We start from the raw sequence: 12,149 nt of genomic DNA, 5'->3' as shown, positions 1-12,149 counted from the left end.
ACTAATACAGGGATATTTTTGCGCGGTTTAAAACTATCCGGAGAAAGTAGATCTTAGTACGTACTCTTGGTATCCAAAAAGAAAATTGGGGGTAAGGGACTGCGCAATAATTATCAGGAGGGGGGGGGGCCCTAAAACCAGAGGGGGGGGCCTTAAGTTAAAATAATGGAAAGGAGGGGGGGGCTCTACATTAGATTTCTCAAGTAAGTTGAGGGGGGGTCTTAATTGAATTTCACAAATTCGATAATGAATAAATAAACATTTTCCAAATAGACAGATGCCACGCCTCTGACTATCCATAATGTCTAAATATTGCATCAACATAAACACATGCTTTAACTTATTTAGAATGTCAACATATGATAGATTGAAACAATCGCTCATGCACAGAAGTCACAAACCACGTTGTGAGCTTTGCCAATAAAACATTTGGCATTTAAGAGGTCCCGCAGACATGCCAGTTCTGTTCTTGATTTAAACAGCGAGAGGGTTTCTAGGTCTACAGTTTCTAGCTGAGGAATGCCACATACTTCTGTTTCATAGTTGTCATCAATGGGTTCACCTCCCAAAGACCGAAAAATTATACAGGTTCGGGTTCTACGGCTTTCTGAGGCAGCAATCCTCTTCTTCTCCCTTTTTTTCTTCTGTTCCTTCTTTTTCTTGATTTGGATGCTTTAGATTTGGCACCAATAGGAAATGTCGCTTTATATTTAGCCATCACCCTATCCAGGTCTTCTACAAGATGCAGAACGTTTAAACCGACTTGAGACTTTATTGAATGACGTTGTTCAGCATTAAAATTGTGTAAACAGCTGAGGCCAGTCTTCAGTGTTTTTCTAACTTGGTTACGACAGCATTAAGCTTGTCCTGGATATCATTTGCCTCTTGTTTGCAACGTCTGATGTTGCTGTCATCATGGGGAGCTGGCTTGTAATCCTCTCGGAGAAACCTTCCTGCACAAGCAGGGTTGTCGGATAAAAGATATTGGTATCTGTTCTCAAGTTTTTCAATATCTAAAGGTACGGGTTAGAGAGGGGGGGGGGGGGGGGAAATAATTTTGAGAGAACGTGAGGGGGGGGGGGGGTTACAGCTAATCTTGACGCTGCTGGAGGGGGGGACTTATCTAATTTTCCCTTTGGTGAAGCTCATTTTAGGACCCCCCCTTCCTGATGATTATTGCACAGTCCCTAACCATGCATTTTTGAGAGATAATTAAGTTTTAATTTGAGAAAGAACGCCATACATTTGCTTTGTATTTTAAAGCTTTTTACAAATATTGTTCCTGAATTATCTTTGAAAAATGCGTGGTTACCCCCAATTTTTGTTTTTTGGATTTTAATCACACTTGTTAAGATCTACACTTCCTGCATAATCACACACCGGGGCAAAAATATTGTTGATTAGTAGGCACCGTCCTTAAACGTCAATAAAATTGCTGCAGGCGATCGTTGTCTTTTGATGTTAGCCCACGATACGACAGCAGTTTTTGGTATATACCGTATAAACTATAAGAGACCGTAGAACATACCAACTGTTGAACAGTAATATAATTATATTAGTGTGAGTCTGCTGGATACTCAGTATTAATTTGAAATTATGTTTTATGTTTTAAGTTAAATTTATGTTATTATCCTAATGTTTATCCATAATAAACTGGCACCCAAGCAAGCAACGTTTTCACTCCTTTCAAGTTTTGGCAAATTATGAGCAACTATTTCTCATTATCATGATGAGCAACTTGCACGGACTTTACTAGCATAATCTATCAAGTCCTATCTGAATGCTTCAAGAGGAGCGGAACGTTAGAAGAATTTTGATGTTGCTTGAACAAAGAAAATCGAGAAATTTTTGCAAACTCATCTGTTTGTCAGCTTTCATCCCCAAATGATGGCGTCAACAGTTTTCATATCGGATCCGGAAACCGGGCTGAATGAACAGAAACCAATCCGAGCCAGCCCGGGATCATGCAAGAGGCCATCAGTTTTGACTGAGTTGAGACGAAATTCCAGGAAAACAGCATTTTCACTTGTTTTAATGTATAACTTGGTATATTTCGACCTGATCAAACTTGAAATACTATTTCACTTACTTCAAGTATATTTAGTTCGAAATAAATCGAAAGCAATTGAAATAATTATACTTTACATATATATATTGTTTACAATATACATCTCTCTATAAATATTGAAAGAAATAAGCAATATTTGTTATACACACGACAACAAGTAGACTCGTCAAAGTGGAATAGTTCAAGCACATTTATTTGCCTCTCGGACAATCTGATCGTATCACACAAGAACCGAATATTTTTCGAGCATCAGAAATATTCCTTATTTGTTCTTGAAAATACGGCACTTTAAACCTGGACTTTAGAACAGGAACTTAGCTGGCCATCAAAAGCACTCGTTTGTTATATTCGTTCAGTCATAAGGCAAAACGTATAAGAGGCCGCCCCTCTCTTGAAAGAATTATATTGCGTAGTCAGTCAAGCGGCTGTTTTAGGGCCACGTACGTTTTTACTATTTCTATATCAGCCAGTCAACCTGACAAAAGTTAGTACCAGCTCAAGCGTATCCATAGTCTGTATATATGTTATTGACAACAACCTGCAGCTGAGGGTGAGGTATCAAATGGAGTATTTAAACAGGGTGAGTTTTTTTTTCAAAGCTTGAAAAACGTTCCTGTCAATTGTATGTCCTTAGCTCTTGGTTAAAAAACATAGCAGACCAAACCAAAATAAAAAGAAGCAAAACAAAGACCGAAGCACCATTTTTCGGTCGCTTGTTTTAGCCCTAGACACGGGGGTAAAATTTCAACTGACTCAAAAATGCATTCAATGTTTAGTCGCTTTGAACAATCGTTAGTTTGTCGGAGCACCAAAGGAACCATTCTCGAGGGACACAGTTAAGGCGCTTAAGCAACGAAAAAGGCGATGACAATGAGAACGTCATCTCAAAATATAAATTCACGTTATTGTAATCACTTCGAGACCATTTCAACCATTTTAATGTGACAAGGGTGTGGTAATTCCGCAAAAATGATGTGTTCACGTTGTCGTTACGGCATCCATGTTGGAGAGGGGCTAACATGGTCAACGGCCATATTGATCTCTGAAAGAAAAATAAAAGAAGTTGGCTGTAAATGAAATTTATTCAATGAAATGTATGATCATGATGGTTTTCCTGCCATTAGTCGCTATTCTATGATCGATGAGTATCGATTTAAATTTGAAAGAAAATGGGGTAAAAGAAACACATTTTATGTAAGAAAAACAAGTTGCTTTGCCGGTAAAAATGGGTCAACAAAGACGTTTTGCTACACTCTGGAGTTTACAGAGCATGCGAAAACCTACCCTATTCTGATGGACGAAGCCAATAAATTGTGAAAGATTTTGGGTTTTCGGTTGACTTTCTTTTGACCACGTACCAAATTTGGTCACAATTACATGGTCCTCATAACGGACTATTTTGTAAAACATTTAATTTAAGAATGCGACAACATGTCACTATAATGAAAATGCAAAAATGTAGATTAAAAATGAGATTTTTAACGATGTATATATATATATAAACAATGAAACTGTAATTTATATTTAAATCTACTCTTGATAATGGTGACATATGTGTCACACATAGTAGAGGGGGGAAAAATACCAAAAGGTCGTGTATATTTATCGCTAGTTTTTATTGCTAAGTTATCTGGTCAGTAAGCTTTTATAAATTATAAACAAATTTTGGTTTTAGTGCAGGTACCCGGCGTGCTTTGAACAGTAGTACAACATTCTATAAATAACTCGGCGTCATAGATATGCTGAGTAAGAACCCATGATCATTTTGCGTCAAAATGAGTTAAACTTTTAATCTTTTAATAACTCTGAGGTAGATCCACACTGTATATGAGCTATCTGCAGATGTACCTCGCTATTCAACAGTAAGATACGGAAAACACTGTATTAGATATCTGGGCCCCTATCTTTGGTCCAGACTATCCCCAAGTGATCGACAGCAACCTTCGCTAGACAATTTTGAGGCGGAACATTAGAAAGAAAGACATTACTTCTTATATTGAGGCACATGCAGCAACCGTGCTTTATGCGAACATTAAATATTAGATTTTCTTTGAAATAAGTAATATTTAAATATGTAAATAGTTTTACATGAATATTCTTTGTTTTAACAAAAGATTGTAAATTTTAAATTAGTTTTTAAATTTCAAATTAGCTCTTAACACTTTAAACATTTTAAATTAGCTTTTAACACTCGTGGTGTTCCTATTTTAATTTATATTTTGTATTTGGAATGTTCTTTTAGTGTCCACAATTAGCTTATTTTAAGCTAGATACTCTGACACTTAAATAAAGTTCATTCATTCGTTTTTTCGTCCACTGGTGGACGAGTGAACGAAGCAACAGACATAGAGTTACCGGTAGTACTTTGGGTGTGAAACGCTGCCAAATGCTTGCAGGCCAGACAAACAGAAGATGCGGAATTTCCACCGTCCTCAATCACAAACACTTAGCAATTTAGCTCGCAATTTCCCTTGTAAACACACCGCCCGAAAAAAGCAGCCATGTTTGCTCCTCGTGGCAAAGCGCACCCACAATGCAACGCTCTCGACTACACGGTCACGCCATTTGTCACGGCTCAACAAAAGCTAACAGTTTTGTCGTGACTGAAAGAATTTTGTCATGGTAAAAAGTTTTGTCATGGATAAAAAAAAGTTTGTCATGGATAAAAAAAAGGTTTGTCATGGATGAAAAAACGTTTTGTCATGGATGAAAAACAGGTTTTGTCACGGATAAAAAGAATTTTGTCACGGACTGAAAATGAATTTTGCCACGACTGAAAGAATTTTGTCATGGAAAAAAAGTTTTTTCATGGATAAAAAAAAGTTTTGTCCTGGATAAAAAAAGTTTTGTCCTGGATAAAAAAAAGCTTTGTCATGGATAAAAACTAGTTTGTCATGGATAAAAAAAAGTTTTGTCATGGATGAAAAAACGTTTTGTCATGGATGAAAAACAGGTTTTGTCACGGATAAAAAGAATTTTGTCACGGACTGAAAAAGAATTTTGCCACGACTGAAATAATTTTGTTATGGAAAAAAAGTTTTTTCATGGATAAAAAAAAGTTTGTCCTGGATAAAAAGAAAGTTTTGTCTTTGATAAAAAAGTTTTGTCATGGATAAAAAAAAGTTTTTGTCACGGATAAAAAAAAAGTTTGTCATGGATATATAGATTACTTTTTACGATCCTTCACAACGAGTGAGTAATAAAAATCGTACAAACGAGCCAATCATGAAGTAATTTGTTTATCATATAAGTACAGAGATCATAAAGTTAACGAGGTATTTAAACTGTTAATCGAGAGACCATCAAACCATCGTTCGTGAACAAAAGTCCTAAACAAATAGCAAAATATTTTTGAAATAAAAGAAATCTTTACCTTTCATACCTCGCTTGAGCACCTTTAAAACTGTTTAAGATCTTCTGAAGTATTTTTGTGGAGAAAACTAAGCAATAAAAGATCAAAAACTTTGAAAACCATACACCAGTCTGCCGCCATGTTTACAAATCTGTGCACAGGCCACCCGCGCCAAAGTTCAACATCATATCAGCCAATCAAAAGGCTGATACGATAATTTTTCTCTCAAGAAAATAACGATATAGCCAATCAGAGCGTCGATATATCGTATGACCAATCAGCTGGCTTCTCTAGAGCAAAGAGACTATTTTTATCTCGATCCTTTTTGGAGTGTAAATCTCGGTACGTATATGATAAAAAACGTTTCGTCATGGATGAAAAAAAGTTTTGTCACGGATGAAAAAAAGGTTTGTCACGACTGAAAGAATTTTGTCATGGAAAAAAGTTTTTTCATGGATAAAAAAAAGTTTGTCACGGATAAAAAAAAAGTTTTGTCATGGATAAAAAAAAGGTTAGTCCATGTGGTTTGAGGGTGCATACTTGAGCACACCAAAAGGCCTCTCTTGTGAACAGAAGATCCGATGATAAACTTAAGACTATTATTGTTGACGCTAAGGTTACATAACTGTTCTGTCAATAATTATTACTTTGGGAGTGTTTTGCTTTTTGAAATAAAAAAAAAATAGCTATCTTGACTTACGGATTGAATCTGTTGGAAAATATTTTTTCGATAGAAATATATTTCATGTCGTTAGAAACGTTGTGAGGAGAGGAGAGAGAATGTTCTGCGACTTCAGTGAGTTTGGATTTGGTTTTGGGGTTATCAAAAGTGCGGCGGTATTCATTAAAACTCTCATCCAAGAAACATGAAAACCTAACCTATTTCACATGTAATTACAAAGCCGTCACTTAAAAATTCCTGGAGTGTTGGCCGCACTTCCCACGTAGTATTCCCTGCTAGCAGAGGTCCCTTTTACTTTCGCGTTCGCTGGGCTGACAAATATGGGGAAAGAGACCTCTGCCATGTAGCCTGCGTAACTACCTGTTCATTTCGAAGCGCGAGTAGGCTGGGGTGGGGGGGGGGGGGGGGGGGAAAGGAAGAACCCCACGCCCCAGGCTTATTGCACCTTCGCTGCTCGAGATCTCTTACTTAACCGCCAGCTACGCAGGCTATCTACCATGGGTGGAAACTCTCTTTGATCCAATCACCGTCCATTAAACGTAACTTTAGGCCTAAAAACTCTTGTTTAGGTCTAATTAAGTCTTGTGTAGGAGGTAACTTAGCTTTAATGAATGAATGTTTTGGTTTGTTTCTGTATTGGTAAAACATGTAGCTTACAAGACGTGCTACACCCTTCGACCGCTGTCCCATAAACGGGGGTGCTCTCGTTCCTCGATCAACGCCTTCGATATAGCTCCAACCAACCCGGTGTGGCCAACACATCACTCATGCGCACATCGTGTTGGTGCTTTTTTGATTTTCTTTTTCACTTAATTAATAGATTGTGCTTGGCAACTTTTGGAGTTTTGAGCATTTTTTACCTGTTTTGAGCACCAAATGAGCAACTTTGATGTTTTAAGCATCCAATGACCCTTTACTAAGATATAAACACTTCAGACTTAAATTATATCTGTAAAACCTCCGTTATTACACTACATTTAAATGTCAATAAAATTGCTGCAGGCGATCGTTGTCTTTTGATGTTAGCCCACGATACGACAGCAGTTTTTGAATAAGACTGAGCCGATAATCAATACTATTGTAGTTGCCATTTTCTTTATGCATGACAGAGCAAGAAACTACTTGAAGATAACCTTGAGGCCTCGGTTATGATAAGTTACAATAGTGCCAATCAGCAATGTCAACTGGCAAGTAACAGAAAAACAGACATACCGTATAAAGTATAAGAGACCGTAGAACCCAACTGTTGAACAGTAATATAATTAAATTTGAAATTATGTTTTATCACTATATTAAGTTAAATTTATGTTATTATCCTAATGTTTATCCATAATAAACTGTCACCCTAGCAAGCAACTTTTTCACTCCTTTCAAGTTTTGGCAAATTATGAGCAACTATTTCTCATTATCATGATGAGCAACTTGCACGGACTTTACTAGCATAATCTATCAAGTCCTATCTGAATGCTTCACGAGGAACGGAACGTTAGAAGAATTTTGATGTTGCTTGAACAAAGAAAATCGAGAAATTTTTGCAAACTCATCTGTTTGTTAGCTTTCATCCTCAAATGATGGCGTCAACAGTTTTCATATCGGATCCGGAAACCAGGCTGAATGAACAGAAACCAATCCGAGCCAGCCCGGGATCATGCAAGAGGCCATCAGTTTTGACTGAGTTGAGACGAAATTCCAGGAAAACAGCATTTTCACTTGTTTTATTGTATACCTTGGTATATTTCGACCTGGTCAAACTTGAAATACTATTTCACTTACTTCAAGTATATTTAGTTCGAAATAAATCGAAAGCAATTGAAATAATTATAGTTTACATATATATATTGTTTACAATATACATCTCTCTATAAACATTGAAAGAAATAAGCAATATTTATTATACACACGACAACAAGTAGACTCGTCAAAGTGGAATAGTTCAAGCACATTTATTTGCCTCTCGGACAATCTGATCGTATCACACAAGAACCGAATATTTTTCGAGAATCAGAAATATTCCTTTTTTGTTCTTGAAAATTCGGCACTTTAAACCTGGACTTTAGAACAGGAACTTAGCTGGCCATCAAAAGCACTCGTTTTTTATATTCGTTCAGTCATGAGGCAAAAAGTATAATAAGCCGCCCCTCTCTTGAAAGAATTATATTGCGTAGTCAGTCAAGCGGCTGTTTTAGGGCCACGTACGTTTTTCCTATTTTTATATCAGCCAGTCAACCTGACAAAAGTTAGTACTAGCTCAAGTGTATCCATAGTCTGTATATATGTTATTGACAACAACCTGCAGCTGAGGGTGAGGTATCATATGGAGTATTTAAACAGGGTGAGTTTTTTTTCAAAGCTTGAAAAACGTTCCTGTCAATTGTATGGCCTTAGGTCTTGGTTAAAAAACATAGCAAAACCAAACCAAAATAAAAAGAAGCAAAACAAAGACCGAAGCATCATTTTTCGGTCGCTTATTTTAGCCCTAGACACGGGGGTAAAATTTCAACTGACTCAAAAATGCATTCAATGTTTAGTCGCTTTGAACAATCGTTAGTTTGTCGGAGCACCAAAGGAACCATTCTCGAGGGACACAGTTAAGGCGCTTAAGCAACGAAAAAGGCGATGACAATGAGAACGTCATCTCAAAATATAAATTCACGTTATTGTAATCACTTCGAGACCATTTCAACCATTTTAATGTGACAAGGGTGTGGTAGTTCCGCAAAAATGATGTGTTCACGTTGTCGTTACGGCATCCATGTTGGAGAGGGGCTAACATGGTCAACGGCCATATTGATCTCTGAAAGAAAAATAAAAGAAGTTGGCTGTAAATGAAATTTATTCAATGAAATGTATGATCATGATGGTTTTCCTGCCATTAGTCGCTATTCTATGATCGATGAGTATCGATTTAAATTTGAAAGAAAATGGGGTAAAAGAAACACATTTTATGTAAGAAAAACAAGTTGCTTTGCCGGTAAAAATGGGTCAACAAAGACGTTTTGCTACACTCTGGAGTTTACAGAGCATGCAAAAACCTACGCTATTCTGATGGACGAAGCCAATAAATTGTGAAAGATTTTGGGTTTTCGGTTGACTTTCTTTTGACCACGTACCAAATTTGGTCCCAATTACATGGTCCTCATAACGGACTATTTTGTAAAACATTTAATTTAAGAATGCGACAACATGTCACTATAATGAAAATGCAAAAATGTAGATTAAAAATGAGATTTTTAACGATGTATATTTATATATAAACAATGAAAGTTTAATTTATATTTAAATCTACTCTTGATAATGGTGACATATGTGTCACACATAGTAGAGGGGGGCAAAATACCAAAAGGTCGTGTATATTTATCACTAGTTTTTATTGCTAAGTTATCTGGTCAGTAAGCTTTTATAAATTATAAACAAATTTTGGTTTTAGTGCAGGTACCCGGCGTGCTTTGAACAGTAGTACAACATTCTATAAATAACTCAGCGTCATAGATATGCTGAGTAAGAACCCATGATCATTTTGCGTCAAAATGAGTTAAACTTTTAATCTTTTAATAACTCTGAGGTAGATCCACACTGTATATGAGCTATCTGCAGATGTACCTCGCTATTCAACAGTAAGATACGGAAAACACTGTATTAGATATCTGGGCCCCTATCTTTGGTCCAGACTATCCCCAAGTGATCGACAGCAACCTTCGCTAGACAATTTTGAGGCGGAACATTAGAAAGAAAGACATTACTTCTTATATTGAGGCACATGCAGCAACCGTGCTTTATGCGAACATTAAATATTAGATTTTCTTTGAAATAAGTAATATTTAAATATGTAAATAGTTTTACATGAATATTCTTTGTTTTAACAAAAGATTGTAAATTTTAAATTAGTTTTTAAATTTCAAATTAGCTCTTAACACTTTAAACATTTTAAATTAGCTTTTAACACTCGTGGTGTTCCTATTTTAATTTATATTTTGTATTTGGAATGTTCTTTTAGTGTCCACAATTAGCTTATTTTTAGCTAAATACTCTGACACTTAAATAAAGTTCATTCATTCGTTTTTTCGTCCACTGGTGGACGAGTGAACGAAGCAACAGACATAGAGTTACCGGTAGTACTTTGGGTGTGAAACGCTGCCAAATGCTTGCAGGCCAGACAAACAGAAGATGCGGAATTTCCACCGTCCTCAATCACAAACACTTAGCAATTTAGCTCGCAATTTCCCTTGTAAACACACCGCCCGAAAAAAGCAGCCATGTTTGCTCCTCGTGGCAAAGCGCACCCACAATGCAACGCTCTCGACTACACGGTCACGCCATTTGTCACGGCTCAAAAAGCTAACAGTTTTGTCGTGACTGAAAGAATTTTGTCATGGTAAAAAGTTTTTTCATGGATAAAAAAAAGTTTGTCCTGGATAAAAAGAAAGTTTTGTCTTTGATAAAAAAGTTTTGTCATGGATAAAAAAAAGTTTTTGTCACGGATAAAAAAAAAGTTTGTCATGGATATATAGATTACTTTTTACGATCCTTCACAACGAGTGAGTAATAAAAATCGTACAAACGAGCCAATCATGAAGTAATTTGTTTATCATATAAGTACAGAGATCATAAAGTTAACGAGGTATTTAAACTGTTAATCGAGAGACCATCAAACCATCGTTCGTGAACAAAAGTCCTAAACAAATAGCGAAATATTTTTGAAATAAAAGAAATCTTTACCTTTCATACCTCGCTTGAGCACTTTTAAAACTGTTTAAGATCTTCTTAAGTATTTTTGTGGAGAAAACTAAGCAATAAAAGATCAAAACTTTGAAAACCATACACCAGTCTGCCGTCATGTTTACAAATCTGTGCACAGGCCACCCGCGCCAAAGTTCAACATCATATCAGCCAATCAAAAGGCTGATACGACAATTTTTCACTCGTGTAAATAACGATATAGCCAATCAGAGCGTCGATACGTCGTATGACCAATCAGCTGGCTTCTCTAGAGCAAAGAGACTAGTTTTATCTCGATCCTTTTTGGAGTGTAAATCTTGGTACGTATATAATAAAAAACGTTTCGTCATGGATGAAAAAAAGTTTTTTCATGGATGAAAAAAAGGTTTGTCACGGATAAAAATAATTTTGTCACGGACTGAAAAAGAATTTTGCCACGACTGAAAGAATTTTGTCATGGAAAAAAGTTTTTTCATGGATAAAAAAAAGTTTGTCATGGATAAAAAAAAGTTTTGTCATGGATAAAAAAAAGTTTTGTCACGGACTGAAAAAGAATTTTGCCACGACTGAAAGAATTTTGTCATGGAAAAAAAGAGTTTTGTCATGGATAAAAAAAAGGTTTGTAATGAACTGAAAAAGAATTCTGTCATGGATAAAAAAGAATCTTGTCAGAATTAAAAAAGAATTTTGTCATGGATCAAAAGAATTTTGTCATGGATAAAAAATATTTTGTCATGGATGAAAATAATTTTGTCATGGATCAAAAAGAATTTTGTCATGAATCAAAATAATTTTGTCATGGATAAAAATTATTTTGTCATGGATGAAAATAATTTGTCATGGATAACGATAATTTTGTCATGGATCAAAAAGAAGTTTGTCATGGATCAAAAAGAATTTTGTCATGGATAAAAATTATTTTGTCATAGTTGAAAATAATTTTGTCATGGATTAAAGTAAGTTTGTCATGAAAAAAGTAATTTTGTAACGAATCCTATTCCTGGAATTGAACTCGCACCTTTTGTTAAGTCCATGTGGTTTGAGGGTGCATACTTGAGCACACCAAAAGGCCTCTCTTGTGAGCAGACGATCCGATGATAAACTTAAGACTATTATTGTTGACGCTAAGGTTACATAACTGTTCTGTCAATAATTATTACTTTGGGAGTGTTTTGCTTTTTGAAATAAAAAAAATAGCTATCTTGACTTACGGATTGAATCTGTTGGAAAATATTTTTTCGATAGAAATATATTTCATGTCATTAGAAACGTTGTGAGGAGAGGAGAGAAAATGTTCTGCGACTTCAGTGAGTTTGGATTTGGTTTTGGGG

At 35.8% G+C, this 12,149-nt stretch overlaps 2 long non-coding RNA genes across 2 annotated transcripts; both read right to left on the bottom strand.

Annotated features, from left to right (window-relative positions):
- Nucleotides 1-2,990: 2,990 nt before the first annotated feature.
- On the bottom strand, nucleotides 2,991-4,592 carry LOC137999049 (uncharacterized). The gene is made up of 2 exons (XR_011122884.1): nucleotides 4,424-4,592; nucleotides 2,991-3,110 (listed from the first exon to the last, which is right to left on the bottom strand). It is a non-coding gene; the product is annotated as an uncharacterized lncRNA (long non-coding RNA).
- A 3,428-nt stretch (nucleotides 4,593-8,020) lies between these two features.
- LOC137999048 (uncharacterized) lies at nucleotides 8,021-10,378 on the bottom strand. Its single transcript, XR_011122883.1, has 2 exons — nucleotides 10,210-10,378; nucleotides 8,021-8,896 (listed from the first exon to the last, which is right to left on the bottom strand). It is a non-coding gene; the product is annotated as an uncharacterized lncRNA (long non-coding RNA).
- Between the last annotated feature and the right edge of the window lie 1,771 nt (nucleotides 10,379-12,149).

Source organism: Montipora foliosa, chromosome 4 (assembly GCF_036669935.1).
Source record: "Montipora foliosa isolate CH-2021 chromosome 4, ASM3666993v2, whole genome shotgun sequence".
NCBI classification, from domain to species: domain Eukaryota; kingdom Metazoa; phylum Cnidaria; class Anthozoa; order Scleractinia; family Acroporidae; genus Montipora; species Montipora foliosa.
This window is presented reverse-complemented; position numbering and strand designations above follow the sequence as displayed.